The sequence below is a fragment of the Camarhynchus parvulus genome, chromosome 12 (assembly GCF_901933205.1).
Source record: "Camarhynchus parvulus chromosome 12, STF_HiC, whole genome shotgun sequence".
Taxonomy (NCBI): domain Eukaryota; kingdom Metazoa; phylum Chordata; class Aves; order Passeriformes; family Thraupidae; genus Camarhynchus; species Camarhynchus parvulus.
This window is the reverse complement of record NC_044582.1, coordinates 7,854,653-7,868,569: the sequence shown is the minus strand read 5'-3', so window position 1 is coordinate 7,868,569 and position 13,917 is coordinate 7,854,653. Positions and strand designations below refer to the sequence as shown.

Genomic DNA, 13,917 nt, shown 5'->3' with positions numbered 1-13,917 from the left:
GAAATATTGGGTCAAAAGCTGATTGATTTAGAGATTTTTCCTGATCAAATGCTGCAAATGTTGAGTAAGAATGTGAGCGCAAGGCAATGATTAAAAAAATCCAAACCTGTACACCTTGAGCTATCCTCCTTGAGCTATTGTATATTGGGGAAATAATATCTGTATCCAAACTCAATTGTAGATACACTGTAGGTATGTAAATGTATAACTCAGGACAAAAAAAGAGACGCTTGTAGGGTAGGTAGCGAATGTAAAACAAGTGCAAAGCATTAGACTGTGCCTTCCATAAGATCTGTTGCCAGTTACTGTACCTTTCCCATATGTGCAAGTAATACCAGACTAGTGATTTAGTTTCATAGAGATCAGGGAGGCTGCTCATGTTCAAAAAGGTCTTTGTAGCTTCTTATTTCAGCTGTTTGGCTTGTTCATGTGATGTGGTTAATATATCCTGCAATGACACGTTTTAATGCACATCTGCTGTTAGATAGCACGTACTGAAACAAATGGCACTTCCTGAACTAACAACATAGATGGATTCTTACTGTGGCAAAACTGCAATCATTTGGAGAGATATCCTTCAGTTTAATAAAAATACCAGCCCTACAGGAAGCAATTAGGAACAGAAGCAGGTAGTCTCTAAGTGTTTGTACAAAAACAAACCCACCAAATTCCAGAGAACAGTATGTAATAACATACCTGTGTTTCTACTGCAGATATGAGGTGCATTCTAATATTTATTGTACAGCTATGCTTTTATGAAGCTGTCCTTTCAGCCTTTCAGTTTGGATTCATCAGTGCAATGGCTGGACTTTTCATAGGACTTACCCCTTTTTCCTTGTGGATTGTCATTGGAACTCCTTTAGGGTAGTCTTGAAAACTCAGTGTGTGCCTCTCTTCCTGGGTCCCGTTTTGTTTTGTGGAGGAATGGAGTAGTGAATTCCAGGGGAGCTGGCAGAGCACACTGAGAACACCTGTACCATGTGTGACAATGTGCTTGAAGTACGACACAAGGATTAACATTTTTCCTTCTGCTTTATTGCAATGTGTTTACATGCCAGCAGACTGCTCACTTTTTTGTCCCACTTGTTTGCTACTTGGTTTAGAATAAGATAAGTACAGAGACAGTGAAATGTTATCATGTTTCTAATGGATAATTATTAATCAAAATGAAAGTGCAGAATTCTGCAGCCTGGAAAAACATAGGCTTTACTCCTGTTGCACATTTTACTTTCCTTTTCCTCTTTCAACTTTTATAGGTGACAAAATATTTTTCTTCAATCAAAATTAGCAGTTCTGGATGGTTACAAGTTTGTTTTCTGTTTTTATTACGGAAAGCAGTTCTTTGTTAAAGTGCTTGCAAGCCCATTTCCTACAGCTAGTTTAGTTACCAAGCAGTGTTATGTAACCTTGTTCTCTTCTGTAGCAGCCTAGAACTCGCACACAAACTCAGGGTTTGACAGCTGAAGAGTGAAATAAGATTGCTTGGGAGGGATTTAAAGAAAAAAAATTCAAGATCTCTTGCATGTCTACTTAAAGTGCTGCTTGTGTGCAGGGCTGAAGATCATGTAAAAGGACTCTGAAAATGTTGAGTAAATGAAGGTCACATTAAGTAAAAAGATTGTCTCTGGAAATTTCATGCTGGGCAGGGTAGTGTGTGGGTTGCTCGTGGGGTATTCATGGTACAGAGCCTTCAACACTAAATTTGTTCTACCCATCAGTTAAGGAACATATTGCCTCCCATAATACAAGAATTCATTTAATGTGACAATGCCTTCTCTTCTAAAATTCTTTTGCTGTGCTCTTGAATGGCATCAATATCATACTGAGAAGTAGGGCCTTTTATATACCCTGTATCTAATTTTGTATATTATTTACCATTTTCCTAGGTAATCACTTTGATTGTTCTGTGCTCCTCTTTGCATTGCTCTAATGACTTCTATTGTGCATCAATCAGAAACTGCAAAGGCTTTTGAAAGGATAGATAAATTATTTATCCCAATCCCACAAATCCCATAAACCTGCCATTCAGGTTGTTCACTTCTGTTCCTGTCTGGTCTAGAATAACAGCCTTCATTCTCAACTTGATTTTTATTTATTTACTTTTTTAATCTGTGTGCTTTTCTCCTGCTATACATCCCCATTTTATCAGAAGAATCTTTCCCAAAAGTTACATGTTGGTCAGAACACACTTGTCAGCTGTTCATGTTCTTTAGCCCCGAGAGCAGTGCCTTGCACTAAATGTACATGGCTTCTCTGTTCCCCCACTATACTCTCTGTTTAACAGGCATTCTTAGAACAAAGTCATTTTAGGGCAGTGGTTGATATTTAAGTCTCCTTATGTTGTTCTACTGTCATTTATATTAACACTTCACTGTTTATTAGAGTAGGAGGTTTATTAAGAGTTCATGGTTTTGTGGAGGTTTGAAGATATCATATTTGATATCCATGTAATTTAACACCAATCCCAATTATATAATAAAATCAGAATGTTTGCTAAAACATCATGCCTTTGTGTTCAGTCAATTGCTATGTTTCCAAGATTATTAGATACAAGAAGTATGTTCTGATGCAGTTGTGAGTTTTCTTAGCTTTTAAAGTAGTAAACAATATTTTCTCTGTGATGGTTGGAATTACTTTGAGACATTTTCCCAACTATTGACTCTCTCTGCTGTCTTGGGAACTAAATTAACTGTGATCATTAGTCACCTGTCCAAAATTCATGGTTGAACACTTGTGGTGTGTTGTGGTTGGAGATCTGATAATGATCCCATAAAAGCAGGATGAACTTGAGCAGTGTCAGAGCAGTTTGTGGTTAACAGTTTGACCAGAGAGGAGACAGCCTTCAGAAATTACAGCTGACTTTCTTAAATCAGGAGAGTAAAATCTTCTAATTTGTATTTCTGTGGCAATTAAAACTTGTTATAGTAACTTCTGTACCATGGGATGGAATTACATCATTCTATTAACACGTGGGAAGACAGTTATTTTGTAACTTTAAATAAAACCTTTTTTATTCCTGGCAATGGTTTCTCCATTCCCTAATCCTTGATAAAGGAATATGAACAAAGGAGTTCTGTCTCAGTGTGGGTTGTTGTTGTCTGTTTGAAGATGTTATGTCCCATTTCAGCTGTCTTTTGAAGATTAGTCACATCATTACTTCATGCCACACCATCTTTAAGGATACAGGTCAGCAGTGCAGTTGTACTGGGAGTAGAGTAGTTCTATCAGTTGTTGAAGCATTACCAGTTTTTGCAAGGACACTTCTTTTTGAAGTTATAACATGGTTTTCCTGCCTGCTCTTAGGGGGGAGGATGTGGGCAACAGAAAGATGGTTTAGTTTCTTGTGTTCATTTTTGTCTGATGTGTTTGTACAGTAGGTCACTGCATAGGGGAATTGAACATTTCTGAAGATATTAATGGACCACTGCAGTGGAATATTGAAATTTGCATAATCACTGTAGCAATCTGGATTGTAAGGCATTGAGTGATCCAAGGAACTTGTTAAGGACCAAATGTGGAGGTTTTCTGCAATGGGTGATCAGTCAGTATTGCAGTGTGAAAAAAAGACCTCTCAGGTTCAAGGCTGCTTCACTGTAGTGGATTTATCAGACTCTTCTTTCTGTTTGTGAAGCCCTTAGTAGTCTCAGTGTTTTGCTTGACTTTCACCACTCTTTCCCATGGGTGTCTTGTAATCTGTGTCAAACAATTTTTATTTGCTTACCTTTGGATCTGGAAACACTGCTGGCACATCCTTGGCTGTGGTCTGGGAAAGAGTACATGAATTGTAATTTTCATGCTGCTGATTTAATTTCCTAAAGTGGTTAGACTTTCATAAGGCCCGTTACCTCTAAACTTCTAGAGTTGCTTGGTGATCTTAATTGGCAAAATTTAATTTTTCTGAATACCTTTTGCAATTAATGTATTGTGGTGTGGGCTGTGCTGGGTTAACAGCTGAATGTGATGATCTTAAAGGTCTTTTCCAACCTTAATTCAGGAGAATTAAGGAGAACATTAAATCAGTCTCAAGATTTGTGTTCTAAATGTTTATTCAGGAGGTACAATGTTCTAATTTTAAGATAGTCAAATTGGCAAAAATGACCAACTAGATGAGTAATAGTGTACAGTTGTTATGGAAATTAATAGGTGGGTTTGTTTTTAAAAATAAATAAATAAGGCTCCTGATCCAAATCTCTCATCCAAAGAATGAAATTATGACAATATTCTTTGGGTATGACTTCATGAAACAAGCTGAGCTAACAGTTTAGAGCTACTAGGAGGAGAAAAACCAGCCTTTTCCCTGTCCTGTCCTTATTTGTACCTGAGAGCTTTGAGAGCATCTGAAGTGAGTTCTGGTGCTTTTCTCATGCCACAGTAACTTGTTCAGCTCACAAAAATAGCAGAAAGTGGTTTTGGGTTTTTGGACTGCTGACTTACCTGTGTGAGGAGATGAATGTTAGAGTTGCAATAAGGTGGCAGGGAGAGGTTACAGTGCCAATGGAAGAGGAATTTGGGTAGAGTGAGGTTTATACTTGTACAAGTGGCAAATTGCTAATTCCCCCCCTCAGCCATACTGTTAAATCCTATTCTGTGTCAGCCCTTGGGGCCTTGAGTGCAGCACAGTAAGCTGTGTCAAGCTGAACACTAAGAAATGTATAATAAGGATTGAAGTTTATATGGTTAGGTAAAGAGGTAAATGGGAAAAGACAACTCAAAAGACCTAGGTCATGTCCTTTTTTGCTAGTTTTATTTCTGACCTGAAAAGGACTTTTGTAGCTGCAAGCTCTTCTTTTGTTGTTTGTTTGGTTGGTTTTTTAGGGTTTTTGTTTACTTATTTTTGTTTGAGATTTTTTGTAGACTTTGGTTTGGATTTTGATTTTTTTTCATCCCCCAGTTATGTGATTTGCCTAATAAACCCTAGAAACCCCAAACTTTGCTTTGCATATTGCACTTGGAGGGGATGGTTGGAAGGTCAAACCAAGTGGCATTTGGACAGTATTGTGAGATCAGTTACAGAGAGGGGAAATTCCTGTTGCTTCTGAATAGAAGAACAGAATTTTCTTCTTGCTCTTATCTGGGCATACATACATATATAAGCAAAACATACATGAATACATAAGCAGAAAATTACAAAATACTGTCCACTCTGAGGACTAATTTTACAGAGTTACTCATGTAATATAAATGTTTTTGTAATAAAATTTAATCAAAACATAAAATAGGCCACTACTGTGATGTCTTGCTGAACATTGTGTATTAGGGATAATGATTTTTCATAAAGAAATTTGTTACTTAATTTTCCAGTCAGCATAGGTGCTCTAGAGAGAAATTCCTGCTCCCCCAGTGCCTGTAACTTAAACAAAAGTATTTTAATTTCATTTAATCTCATTTGAACATCATACAAGTGTTTCCAGTAATTTCCTCTCCCTAGAATGCCTTTCAATGAAAAATTCAGGAAAGGACTCTCCACTTAGGGTGATCAATGCACCCTCTACAGAATTTGAGCAGCTGTTTAAAGTCCAAGTGGATGAAACAGCCCTATCCTCCTCCTTTCTGCTGTCCCCAGGGAAGTGTACTCAGACAAACTCAACCAACTGCTTTGTTTGTAAGTGTGACTCGTGGAGGATCATTTTGGCCAACTCACCACACCCTGTGATTCCCTCCTCGGGGAGCTCCAAGTGCTGGGTGTGGGTGTGGGGTGGAGAAGTGTGAACCCTTCCCAGTGTCTCCAGGCCAGCCAGCCTTAGCACTGAGCTGCAGGCCAGTCACCAAAACGATTTTTGTATATGAATCTGAGGCAGATTTCAAAATGGGCTGTTATTTATCCCTAGAGTAGCTCGTGAAAGGAGTGCTTCTGCCTCAGTATGAAAGTGATTGTTACAAGGCATCCTTTAACTGTACAATATTTCCTGTGGTAATCAAAAGTTACATGAATTTAACAAAATAAAAACAAATCAAAACAACTTGGCAGGTTGTTTGATCTGTTTCTCTTCCAGTGCAGAATTGTTCTACCAGTGACATTTGTATGAAGAAGCGCTGTGTGAGTTGGAAAGCCTGCAGCCTGAACTGGATGTGTGTTTATACAGCAAACCATTTGCGATGGTTGGTGTGAGAACCATGGCTCACCATCACTTTGACATGAGTGTACTTCAGGCTAGGGGTGGTGTTTTGAAATAGCCATCATTCATAGTGGGAGACAAGGGAGACTGCTGCTACTGGCTGAAAAGTTGGGGAATAGTTCAGGGCATCTTGGCTGCAAATCCCAAAGCACAACCCATGATAATAGTGAGGAAACTTAATTTCCTCCTTCTCATGGTACTCCTCACGTGGCACAAATAATGAACTTGTGAAAGGTCTTCAAACGGAGAATCAAGGCAGAATAGGAATTTGGGGTTCAGTTTTGTGATGTCACATGTTCCACAGAGATGTGTTTCATTTTTCTGCACTGATATTTCCATGATTAGAATTCTATCTGGAAAAATTACAGGTATGGTTTTTGAGAGCACATTTTTAATGATAATCACTAACTATCTAATATTTTTATTGGAATTTCTCAGCACCAAAGTGTTTAATCAAGCAGTGTCTTCCTAATATTTATTACCTAGTAAATTTGAACTCGTTACCATGTGAACAATCTGTATTTGCAATGAGGAAATTGCAGTTTCTTGAACAGCTGGGTAACTGCCTGATAAATGCTCTTTTTTTTAGCAGTTTATGTGATTTCTGGCTTCTCACTCAACACTGCCAGTGGTTCTGCATTCCGTCTTCTGAGAAGATTCAAATTCTTCAAGTTTGATTAAAAAGACTGCTTCAAAAATTCTTTGGATTGTTTGAATGTGGTTTCAGTGGTGGTGGTTGTTGGTTTGTCTTTGTTTCTTGAAAGGAAAGCTTCCTAAAGATTGGAGCATGTTGGAGAGAGGCTTTAGAAATACTCAGTATGTGCAGCATTAGCCTGGCTGACTTTCACTGCTCATTTCAGAATAGGAGGAATTGTAGCTTTGCTTTAATATTCCTAGCAGTGAATAGTGCCTCTCCTAAGCAGTAGCCTCTGTTTATTGGTTGGTTTGTTTGTTGTAAAACCACATACATGGAATACAGAATGGTTTGATTTGGAAGGGACCTTAAAGCTCATCTCATTCCAACCCCCTGCAATGCTCAGGAGCACCTTCCACTAGGCCAGGGTGGTGGGAGCCCCATCCAGCCTGGCCTTGGACACTTCAAGGGGTGGGGCATCCACCACTTCTCTGGGAACCTGTGCCAGGGTCTCACCACTCTCACAGTAACAAGGTTTTTTCCCAATATTTAATCTAAATCTACCTTCTTTCAATTTAAATGAAAGGAAGGGTGCATAGATTATATGAGAGATATTCCATAAACTGCAAACTACTGGGGTTTTTTTCCTTGAAATGTGTCTGCAATATTTCTACTTAATTTAAGACTTTTGTAAGGTTTGAACCTGAGCACATCTCAAAGGGTTTTGCTGTGCTGACAGATGTTTTAGCAAGAGTTACTTCTGTGTTAAGTTTTGAATCTGTGAGGGAATGAACTAAAGGCGTAGGTGTGAACACCATGACCACAGAACAGCTCTGTCAGTGAACTTCAGACCTCAACCAGGTCAGCAGTGCTAGGCCCCTTTGAGCTGGGCTTTCCAGACTTACCAAATACTTTCCTTACTTCTCCTTGACAGGTAAGTAAATTCTTTGTTGGCCTAAATAGATTTTAAAACCCTCCTACACCTCCTCCACTGAACTAGACCCACAAAAAATGTGTTCCAGAAATGGCAAAACTGATGCACTGGCCTGCTCTGCAATCTAGTTACTACCATCATTTTATCTGAAATACTCGTTGGTTTTTTTGAAAGTACCTTACAATTCAGATTCACAATTTTTATAGTGTTAGTGTAGACTTGTAGTCTAACTATAATTTAAGGAAAGCATGGGCTCTCTGGTTCCACACTTAGTGGAATCACTGCAACCTTTGTTTCTCCTGCTGTACAACTGGAGTTCTCTAGGGAGTCTTTCAGCCACAGGTTTATGAGCTGATGTTTGGCTCTGCCTGGGCCCCTGTGCACATGCACAATGCAGTGACTATTGATGGGCAGCCACTGTGCAATCTAAATTCATGTAGAAATGAAGTATAAATCACACTAAGTTTGTAAGATCTTTCAGAAGGGACTCCAAGTGTTTGATACACAGTTCAAAGGGGATTCAATACCATGGCTGAACTGTAATCATAATTCATTGTTTATAAATGCACATAGCATTCTACAGACATTCAACTCTCTGAGAGTTGTTTGCATTTGTTATTCCATCAGATAATATTATAAAGTTCAGTGCCATTCATCAATGAACTTTGGGTCCAAATTTCATTCCTAAAACTATATTTACACTTTTCTGGTGGAGTAAACAAATGTCCATGGGGTCTAATGAATCCTACTTTCCATGTCATTGAAGTCTATCTTGTAGATACAAGATGCTCTGAAACTTACTGACACGAAGGTCCTGCCTATTGAAAATCATATTCCTTTTAGAATTATTTTTTCTTGTGTTGCCTAAGAATGTTTAGTCAAGCTGAAATGCACTGGCCTGATTAATGGAGAAATGACAGGATCCCTTTCTTGGCATATTTTTTTGTGTATAAACTCAAGTTCATTATTTCAATCTCCAAACCAGTACACTCTTGTCCTGTGTGAAGTGCTGTTCATGCCATGAAGCATGTTACAGGATTAGATTGTTTTTGAGAACATGCCCTGAAGGTATTTTGTCTAAATGATTTAAGTGAAGCTGATTTTTGAAATGGTGTTAACATACACCTTCATAAACAAACATACACAGATGCTATTTGAAATCAAGGCTGCTTGGGTTTAAATGATTACACAGCAGCTGCAATGTTCTCATGGAGATTCTTGACCATTTTTTACAATTTCTATGTAGTGGTATTTTAATGTGGTTGAAATGTGAGGATAAAGTGCCCAACATTGTCAGGTTGTGCTCAGAGCTATGTCCTCTGAACATCACATGGAAGATGATTTGCAGAAGTGAGTCTACATTCGTGTGACTGAAGTAACTGTTCATAGCTTCAGAAATCCTGAGCTAACACTTGTATGTAGTCCTCAAATAAAATGCTACATTTTTTCCTTTTTTAATATGGAAAGTAACATGATGGCTGCAAGAATTGATCTCACCTAACACCAAATATCTAGTGATGGTGAGAAGTAGATGCTTAGAAATAGCTGCTTGTGGTGTTTCCCAAAATATTGCCCCAACAGTCAAGAAGTTGTGTCTGAGAATGTTTCTTAGGAGCAGCACCTTGTGACAGATACTGTGTATCTGCTGTGTATAATACAAAAGTTGCATATGATATGAAGAATTAGCTCCTTGTTCTTTGTTCTGAATCTGCCACCATGTGATTTAATCTGATGCAGCATTTTTTTGCTGTAGTTGAACACAGTGAAAAATCATTCCATATTTGCTTCTGTCAACTGTGGTTTGTAGGTCTTTATCACATCTGCTCTAATCTCTCTCATTTCTGTATGTCCTATCTGTTTAACCATTATCTGCATGAAAGCTGTTCTGTGCCTCTTGTCAGCACTTTCACTTTCAGTCAACCTTGTCTTGCCCTACTGTGATGCAGATGAGGAGGCACAGAACATCCAAATGTTCCAATGTCACATTTTGTTCTAGAATCATTGCACGTCTAGAAGTACTGATAACTGTACTAGTGATTTTGCAGGAATTTCAGGGTTGAGAAGCTAGTGGGTTTTTGTTTTAAAGACAGAGGATAAAATAGAGATAAAATAGAGATGTGCATGACAGGCACAGGAGAGCATCTCTGGCTGTACTGCAGCTGCTCCTCAAAAGGCCTAGGAGGGTAAGTGTGAGAGCTTATTATATGTTTGGGATGTTGGTGAAGTCAAAGGAAAGTGTCCAAATGAGGACTAGATTTGCCATTTGACTAATCTTATTCTAAAGTCATCATTATCTGATTAACAGCCTTTAGAAAAATAGATGCTTGTAAAGCCACATCCATCACATAATCTTCCTTTAAAATCAGTTATTTTCAAGGTCTGTGAAGTTCTTCTTGCTTGGGCTGCATCCGTGTGGCTGAAAATATTCTTCCCTCCTCCCCCATCCAGCTTCCTACTCAATTTCCTTTTCCTTGTCCCCTGTATTATAGTCTCTGTCAGACTGATCCTGTGTTGCAAACAGGGCCCCTAATGCTTCCTCTGTGTTTTCAGGAAATTTTCACTAGCTTTGTTTTAAGGTAACCATCAAACAGAATTTGCCTGGCTGCACAGACACTGAAATGCCCTGTGAGATACCTTAGGCAGAAGCAGTTTTCCACTTTCTCAGCTTGGTACAATGAGAGATGCAGGCAGGGGAGCCTGCATAGCAACAAAAGTGGAACTTCAAAAACACAAGAAACAAGCTCCAGCCTGCCAGACAGGAAAAAAGCAGCAATATGGGTAGAAGGGAAAAAAAAAAAAAAAAAAAAAGCAAAGCGTGCTGAGGAGGGAGTTAAAGCGATGCTCTGTGTTGTGGCACCGTGACATCGGTGACATGATGCAGGTTCCGCTCAGATCAGGGGAGCACAGATCACTGAATGTGGGTGCCGCTGCCGTGTGCCGGGCTGGAGCCCGGCCTGGATTGGGGTCTGTGCCATTGGGGAGCGCTGTCTGTCCTGCCCTCCTGTCCTGTCCTCCTGCGGGACACTCGGCTGCCAGAGCCGCTCTCGCAGCCATCCTGCGGGCAGCGCCCGGTCAGTGCATCCCTGTACCCGTGCGCTCTTAGTGCTGCGGCGGCCGGAACGGGGAACGGAAGGCACAGCGAGGCCCAAGGCGCTCGTTCCTTCGGCAGCGACAGCGGGCGGGCCCCGAGGGTGTGTGAGGGGCCCGGACCCCGCCCCCGGGCCCGCCCGGCCCGGCGCTGGCGCTGCCGCAGCTCGCAGTGTGCGGCGGGCCGGCCGCGGGGACGCGCTCCGGGCCGCGGGCCGGGGCGCAGCTCAGCCACAGCGCTGCCGGGGGCCGGGCACGGCCGGCGCCTCCCGCCCGCCGCTCGCACCGAGCCGGCAACGAGCCCCGGGGGCGCCGCTCCGGCAGCCACCATGGTGGCCAAGGATTATCCCTGCTACCTGTCCGCCAAGAGGGCGAATTTCGCCTTGGAAGCGCAGACGGTGACCAGCCCGGCTAAGGAGACCGAGGTACTGCTTGACAGGGTTTATTTTTCTTTATTGTGTGACCTGCATTGCTCTGGGGAAAAGTAACGTGGTGTGAGAACAGGCTGCAGTGTATGGATACCCGTTTTGCTCAGGCATCCTTTACTGCCTTCTCTAGGTATTCACTTTTCGTTTGGAATAAAGCCAGAAACGGAATCTAGATTTTTTTGTCATCTGTCACTTTAGGGAAATTAATCTTTAAAATAGCTCATTGAGACGTACCTGTTTTACATTAGTGGCTTAAAGAGATTTAGCTGTATTTTATTCCAGGACTAAGCATTACTTACAAATTGTTAAACTTATGTAGGACCTGGAAGGGAATCAGTAAAATGGTGTCTTAAAGTATTAACTTTAAGACACCATTTACATTAACTGTCTTTTCCTCATCACAATAAACAAAAAATTAATCTGATGTACAGTTAACTGAAAATCTTGTCCTGTCAGCAGATGGACTGCTCCATTTCTTAAAAAGCATGGAAGCCTTTCAAGTGACATTAAAAAAATCTTATTCACTAACTCAAATTCAGCAATGTTCATGAAAAACTTAAATATTTGATACTTTAGGTTAATGTTGGTTTGTGTTTAGGAAAAAAACAGTGACATTAAGGATTGTGACTGCTCTGGAGGAAGGCAGAACATTTATCTGAAAGTTTTTATTACTTAAATATATAGTTTCTTTATTAATCTTGTTTGCTGAGTAACTTGAAGACAGCTTATTAAGTTAGGTTCATTTAATACATCTCCATCAAAGATTAATTACCTCCCCACTTGATTAGGTCTAAAGTAAAAGTAACATAAGCCCAGTGACCTTATTTAATCATGATGTTAAGCTAAGAACTGAGATGATGCTGCACTGTTGCTTTCCAGTGTACTTTTACATAGAGAGACTTAATTATGGAGCTTAAGGGAAGTGGAATTCTTTTCAGCTATGTGTTTTTGAAAAATTAACAACATAAGTGTGTGTGTATGCGTCTATGGAAAACACAAGCTGTTAGGTACTGAATGTTCTTCTCAAAGGGACTCATTATATTAATGATAATATTAAAGAAACATGATTTTAGCCTTTACTGCATGAAGGGATTTTTTGTGAATGAATAGAACTGTCAGATCTGAAGAGCTAAAGTGTTGCTCTGTTACAGTTAGGAAGCTTGATTATAATCAAATTCCAAGGAAAAAGACTCAGTGAAAGCTGAGAGCATGAGGAAGTATTGAGTAACAGATGTGATCAATCAAAATTACAACGTGAAAACAGCTTGTGTTTTATACGAACAAGAAAATGCACCCTTCTGCTTTCGAGCTGTTTTCTGAGAGTAGGATGGGATTCCAGCGTTCTGAAAAAGAAACTTTTAAATATCCTGTAAGATCACTCACCACTCCAAAAAATTGATTAAGAAAGCAGAAATAAAAGCTACTCTTTGGGAAAGGCATTATAAGGACTGGTGTATGCAGCCTGTTTCTTTGAAATCTGTACGGGGGAAAAATCCGTAAGCTCTAACATGAAGCTGTTCTTTCAGCTTTTAGCATTTACAAGGGGAATTAAAGCTGTTGGGCGCCTTCTGCCACAGCTGGGTGTTACTGCAGCAGAGCGCTCCCGGGTCCGGGCTGGGCGTTTCTGCCCTTGCAAACACCAGTTTCCTTCTAGTTATTGACATGTGAAGTTGTTTGGTTTTTTTAATAACTCAAATTGTGCATAAATGTTGGTATGTTTGGATTAGAACAGATTTTCTGCTATATAGATGTTTTGAGGAACAAGTCAGTGGCAGAAAAGAGAACTGAGGATTTCTGCTTCCGGCTCTTTCTTTCAGCTATGCCAGCTCCCTTGGCATAAACTCTGTGGAAAGTTGCACAGTCATAAAACAATGACAAATGAAATTTCCAAAATATATGTAAATACTAAAATCTGGATTCTGATAAAAAACTGTTGTTCTAGTCCAAGTCATCATAGTTCTTTTAAAGTGCAGTTTAAGGGCAGCAAAATACTGCAGTACCTAGTACCTGAGTTAATATGGCAAATACTATAAGGTCTTTACTTGAACCATTTACATGCCCCACATAAAATCCTGTAGTACAATTCTAGGGATGAACAGTACAGAGGGGTTGGGTTCTTCCCAACTTTTTTATAATTCAAAAATAGAAACAACTAGTAACATTTGAAACTTGCTTACTCTAGTTATAAAAAGCCCCACACCTTCCCTGATGACAAACACTGTTTTCCATTTTTCCCTTTCTAAAGCCAACACCCAGGCTGGGTGGGCAGCAGGTGAGAAGGAGCATTCACAGCCACAGATTGAAGTTTAAAGGTCTGAATGTGAGGTCATGGGAAGGAACTCCCAAATTCCTCAGGGTAAGGATGTTATGCTCTGCCATACAGGATCTAACACAGTACCTGGATTTAGGCTCTGAAAACTACAACAGGGGCAGAGAATTCCTCTGTGTGTCCAGGATGTTGTATGTCTGCTTATAGCCCTTACAGTGCTCCTGACCTCGGAGCCAGGGCTGTTTGCAGCCTGTCTCTTCTTGTCTCCTGCCATCCTCCCAGCAGGGGTGCAGGAGCTCTGGGCTGCCTGGTGCTCGGGATGGTGTTTATTTGGGGGATGGTGTTTATTTGTGTTTATGTGGGGACGGGGAATGTGAAGGGGAACCCAGCGGCCTCTAGGCCATGGCACATCATTAACAGGGAACCAGGCGTGGAGCCAGAGGGAGAGA

At 40.4% G+C, this 13,917-nt stretch overlaps 1 protein-coding gene across 1 annotated transcript in view; it reads left to right on the top strand.

Annotated features, from left to right (window-relative positions):
• ARHGEF3 (Rho guanine nucleotide exchange factor 3) overlaps positions 1-13,917 on the top strand; it is a 105,511-nt gene that overhangs the window by 71,282 nt on the left and 20,312 nt on the right.